Source organism: Passer domesticus, chromosome 3, assembly GCF_036417665.1.
Source record: "Passer domesticus isolate bPasDom1 chromosome 3, bPasDom1.hap1, whole genome shotgun sequence".
Classification (NCBI taxonomy): Eukaryota; Metazoa; Chordata; class Aves; order Passeriformes; family Passeridae; genus Passer; species Passer domesticus.
The window spans coordinates 44,030,691-44,036,740 of record NC_087476.1 but is presented as its reverse complement, the minus strand read 5'-3'; the positions used below and the strand labels follow the sequence as shown (position 1 = coordinate 44,036,740).

The following is a 6,050-nucleotide window of genomic DNA, read 5'->3' as shown; positions in this document are numbered from 1 at the left end:
TGGTGATGCTGGGGCATCTCACAGTGGGTGGAATGTCGGTGGCTGCTGACACATCCAGCCCTTGATGTGAGCTGGGAGAGCCCTGGGCAGAGGAGCAGAGGTTGTCACTTAGCAAGAGAGGGGTGTGCTCCCGCTGACACCCACAATCCTGGAGAGGCACACGACTGTAACCCTGTCCTCTGCTTCCTTTGCTGCTCAGCGGGAAAGTGCAGCAACCTTCTGCAAGGACATTGACCTAGGGATAAGGAAACACACTGCTGATTTTCTGTGTTTGTTCTCTTAGAGATTGTAATCAAAATTTATTAATATCCGTAGTTCAAACCTGAAGATATATTTACACTTCTTTGCTGTGCATTAAATATTGACGTTTAAATTTGGAGCCTGCTTCTGCACGTTCATCCGGAGCAAATATTTTTCTGATGAACTCTTTACACCTCACTCTAGACATTTGTAATACAGAGGTCTACATCTGAGGCCAGGCTCTCTTTATAGTCAGCGGAAAGAAATACTCACAGGAGATGATTCATCTGACCTATTTTAGATATCTACGTGAGGACAAGATTAACCTTGCCCCAGAAGAATCTATTTACTCTTCATTGTCTGTGGAGAACTTGCCATACTGCAAGTATCTAAAGTTGAATGCAGCGAATCCTCCTCTTCATGCAAAGAACAATTATCCTGAGAAATCCCATGCTACTATGCTTCCAACCTTTGCTTCCAACCAACACTGCAAGCTTATAGCCACTGTGAATCTCAAAAATTGGACATTAATATCTTGAATTTCTATTCATGCATGAGGCCTGGCACTCATCTTTCCTGAAGACTTGAGCTGTGGGTATGGATCTCCATGTCACAGAGCTTCTGCAGAGCAGGAAGATGGAGCAGCTCCTCTGCTGCTGGCATAGCTTTAAAGCTCAGCCATGCATGGGCATGCAACATGTGGATCTAGGTGTTATCCCTCCACAGGCCGTGAGGCTATACTCATAAGGCTGTCCCTCACTTAAATTCACAGCTTCACGTCACCTTAGCATTAGCATGCTGCTTATGCCATCCTTCTATACAGAGTACTTGCATTTTGTACCCCTTGCCTGACTCCATGAGGACCATGCATCCCCTCAGGAACCAGAGCAGATATTGCTGTCATAAGATATTTCTGAAGAGAATGAGATTTGTGCACACGCGGTCCCTGCACGAGATGGTTCATGCACTGAGGAGTCAGAGAAGGTGGAGTAAAAAGAAATAACATGCCAACATTCCAATATTAACTTTCAAGTGTGAGGAGGGTAAAACTGGAGTGTGAGAAGAAAACATAAGAAGGAAGTATGATTAGAAATAATCCATTAGTTGCTATTTTTTCATATGAGACACACACATGCTCAGCAGAGTAAAAGCAAATGTTCGCCAATATTAAGCCTCACAACACTATGTTTGTTTTCATATCATTAGCATGACAGCCTAAGTGGCTCCCTCCAATAAAGTGTGGTGTTTCTGGCTGGAGGTTTGCTCAGACAGCTCAGATCATCTCTGATGTTTATTTACATGCACACTGTTGTGAAATTGCTACACTGTGAGCAGAGGTGCTGGAGAAACTGTGGAACATTAATTTGCCAAATGTTATTGCCACAAGTAGGCCCCAGCTCTGTGGGCTCCTCAGGATGGGCAGACCCCTGTACTGGGGCAAAACACAACGCTGGCTGGAAATCTTACACAAGTGGTGCAGCAAGAATGAACTCACAGTTCTGACTGTGATTTCACAAATGTTTGTTTGTTGTTCTCTATCCCAGAGAGCTGTGTTTAGCAATCCATGGAACAGCACACCAGGACTTCAACAAGATGGTGTGATAGTGGCTGGGGGTTTCATTTGAGAAACAGAAGCTGTGGTGTAGAACTCTTTAGCCAGAAGTTTCAGCATAATTGTCTTTCCTCTTAAAAATGCTAGTCTGGCAGCATCCCTTGCCTTGCCAGCAGCAGGTAAGGCTCTACTTGCTTAGGAAGGACAAAACTCTGTATGGTCTTTCTTCCTCTGTCCTGCACAGTGTTCCCAGGGTAGATTGTGTCAGCAGCCTCTCAAGACAGTAAAAATTTTAGTAAATAGCTCCTAGAGATGGAGAGAAAGAGCTGCAGCTCTGGAATGATTGTTTTAGGCTATTTGCTGACTCAGAAATATCTACATGTAGAAATATCTACATATCTGCATATCTACATCTACACCATAGTTTGTTCACATCTCCAAAGTGTTTTATTGAGCAGTAAAAGGCAGAAAAGCACTCAAACACAACCCTGAACCTGATGTAATTGGATGGTTCCAAAGTTTGAGACCTGAACAAGAGCAGCTTGCTTAAATTCAAAACCAGATTCCCTTTCACATGAAATCAGACATGTCTCTTATATTACATTATTACATTAAAATTTACATGTTTTCATGTATGTGTATCTGAAGCCTCTTGCATCTTTTCCTCTATCCCCACCTATTCTTACGCCTCTGGTCTTTGATATTTATTACAGAGTGAATGCCTGATGTTTGATAAATACTGGAATAAACTAAAACGGGATTTGTATGATGCTATTCTTGCCATGTGTGTTTTTTCTTTCTCCAAGTTTACAAAGGCCAGACCAGGATTAAAAGACTTAGCTTCACATTCCTAAAAGCAGTGCAAAACTTTCCACCCAAATTAGCTGGCAACTCCTCTTTGGATATCACGAACACAAAAACATGTTGTAAAAGATGAATCATCTCTGGATAACTCAGGTGAGGAGTAGCAACTTGGTAGCAGCACAGGTAGCTCTCAAGCCCATTTAAGTTACTGGAAGCACAAAAGGCAAGCTCCCACCAGGCAGAGCTGCCTACTTTTGGACAAAGATGCAACCTGTTTTGAATTCTCCTTGTATTTTGCTACTTGGACTCTGTCATGATATTCAAACTGATATCAATTACTTGGGTTCAGTAGGAAAGACACGAAAAGCAATTACATGCACGTACCATCAGGCTTCTCTGAGAACTGAGCGGCAATGTGGAACAAAACCTGCAGTTCTGGGCTGCGCAGTCATGCAAAATGAGTGAACACATTGTTACACTGCTGTTAGTAAGGCAACAAGAGTTCTGGATGTACAAGTTGCATTTCCTCTCCTCACTACAAAGATATCTCATGGCTCTTCCACAGATATCTTACCCTAAGGACTGCATCACTGTCCCTTGTTTTCATGACTTGCACTGCTGTAGACTCTGAGAAACCTACTCATGAAGGACTGAGATCCACAAGACTGGAGTCGAGATGCCGCTTCAGGTGTGATCCAGTCCCTCAGGCACCCAGCACGAGGCAGGCAGGAATGCCTTACAGTGAGTTTGGAACCCACCTGCACACCAAGCAGGGAGCACCTGAGAGCTGCCCCTTAGGAAACACTTGGGCACAGGATGGGTCTGTAACTCTATCCTGACAACATCCTGCAGAAGAGACATGTAATAAACATGTAAAATTTACTTTAAAACATAAGCCCTGGGCTCCTGAGTTACTTAAAAGTGTGGACTGTCTTCGGGGCAGATGGATGGGCTGAGCAGAACAAGGAATTATCCTCAATGGCTGGAGAGCCTTGCAGCACCTCCATGCCACCAGGTGCTCAAGGGGTCCCAGGAGGGTGGAGACTGCTCTGGAGCTCAGATTTATTTCCTTGTATTTGCATGTGGCACTCATTTAAATCTTTGATTGAAACAATCAGCTTGTCCAGGGCCGAGCTGTGATCATCTGCCTCCACAAACAGCCCCGGTACATCAAAGGAATGGATGACATGAGTCAATTGCTCGTGGGCTCAAAATCTTACAGAGCTGATTGCTCCTTTCCTCTCGCCCTTCTCTCACGTGGAGAAGGCAGAAACTTAGGCATGAACCCAGATGCAGGAGGTGGGGAGGGGAGGTCTGGTGTTACTGCCTCGTGAGAGAGCAGCCATCTCCCACCGGTGACAGTCCAGCCTGACACTTCATTCCCTCTCCCAAAAGATGCACAGAGAGGCTCTGTGCCACCGGAGCCCAGAGGGACAGGAACACCACAGATTTCCCCCAGGGCTCTCTATGTTGCTCCCTCAAGGAGCTTTGAGGCTCTCTGACAGCTGAAATGCCAGTGCCCCAGGATGTGTTTCACCATCCCTATTCCTTATGGAGTGCCCAAACCTGAGCCTTATCCCATACAGCTGCACCTTTGCTTTCCCATCAAGTTAGCCAGAGCCCATGCTCTACATTTGTTCTTTTTTATGCTGGCTTTTTCCATCTGCAAGAGTGTGGATAATGCCAGGTCTGGTGCAAGACCCACTGATAAAAAATTGGTCCGTCAAAACATGTGACCACAGGCTGGAGCCCTCAGGCAGTATTTGCTGTACAGCTGAACTGCAGCCTCAGCCTAACCTTGTCAGCTCAAACTGCCTCCAAAATCAGCAGAGAGGCACATGCATTTCTGGAAGGCAGTTTTCAGATATCCTTCAGGTTATCTGAGAATGGTGTCCCAAACCTGAAAGTGCTGCTGTTGATGAAGGAGCCTCAGGTGATTAGCTCAGCCTGAGACAAGCAGCTCGCAGTCAGCTGAAGCCAGCTGAAGCAGGGTCCCCTGGGATGCTAAACAAATGTGTCACACTGCTGGAGTCCTTTATACCTGGCTTGATGGATTTATTCTTCCTTGTTACCAGATTCTTGGACAAGCACTGACAACGATATCCAAACTGAGTACATCAGCACATACTGCTAATTTGTGATATGGAAAATGGGGGGTTTTTTGGTCACTTTAAGTGATCTCTTTTGACTCAATTTAGTCTTCCATTACCGGTGGGATTCGTAAAGATTGGTTCCAAAGCAAGTAATGAGGAAAACAGACTTTCTCATTATCCCTTTTGTGAGCAGTTGGTATAAAGTATTCTGCTCATGAGCAAATTAAGTAGCCACAGTTCCTCTGTGTTCTGAACATCTTCTGCATTCAGTATTACAAATGGGATGTATGAGTACAGGTTGTACTTCCCATCTCCAATACAAAAGCTAGGGAGGGGTTTTTTTTCCTTCTGGTGAGCACACGACAAAAATTGATTGTAATTAAGGAGAGAGTAATTGGAGCAGCCTCAAGTCTTCCTTGGATCCGTTTTCAATAGCTTGAAGCTTGTCAAAATCTGTTTTCAACTTACAGGATGATCTGAGAGCTTCAAATGCTTCCTTTGCCATCTGTCCTGTGGGTTTCAATATTTGCTTTTTCTTTTTATTATTTGAATGCAGTAGGGTGCCAGTATCAAGACAGCTTTTCTCCTTTTGCTGAGTTGTGGGGCAGGAATTTGAGTGGGTGAGGTCTGAGGAGACATTGTTTAGCCTTACAGCTTTTAAACTCTGTCTTCCTTAGATCTTTATTTTTCCCTTCATGTGTTTCCATTCACACCTGAATCATTCATTATGCTGGCAAGCTGGGAAGATCCCTCTTTTCTTCAAGGTAACCACACATTTCTGAAGTAAATTATAGGTGTGGAGATTATAGAAATTTGTCGTCTAGGCACACACCCTGGCTCCTTTCCTTTTCCAAAGCATGTAATAATAAAATGTTTTTCCTTTTTTTCTCCATAGCTAATGTATGCCTAATGTGGGAACAGTTGCTTTTTTGTTTTGATGGAACATTAAAGCAGGCTATGTAACAGGGGAGGAAGTTTTAAGAAGTGGCATTTTACTTTTAAACACAGCTTTGAAAATAAGTGGCAAATCAGTGATCATGCTGCATTGGTGTAATCTCCTTTGTGTTTTTTTTTTGCTGGACTGTCAGCTTAGACATAGATTAAGCATGGGATAAAAGTCCAGAAGTCCCTTTTGAATTTTGGGCTTAAATACCAATGTTCAAGGTCACCTCTCCTTTCCCACCCTGCAATGTTTTCAACCCAAAGAGTTTCAACTTAGAGTTTACTCTAAGAAAGGACAAATTAGCCATTGCCATGGTATTTTGACCCAAAGCAATAGCAAAAATAGCTGAGTAAGCTGCTTTTATGATGCTGAAGCCGTGAAACACCTTCTACCTCTCAAATACATGGAAGGATTTTAG

General features: G+C 43.8%; 1 long non-coding RNA gene across 1 annotated transcript; it reads left to right on the top strand.

Moving 5' to 3' along the window:
• Positions 1 to 1,662: 1,662 nt before the first annotated feature.
• LOC135298048 (uncharacterized) lies at positions 1,663 to 3,463 on the top strand. Its single transcript, XR_010360015.1, has 3 exons — positions 1,663 to 1,971; positions 2,599 to 2,749; positions 3,162 to 3,463. It is a non-coding gene; the product is annotated as an uncharacterized LOC135298048 (long non-coding RNA).
• The last annotated feature ends 2,587 nt before the right edge of the window (positions 3,464 to 6,050 follow it).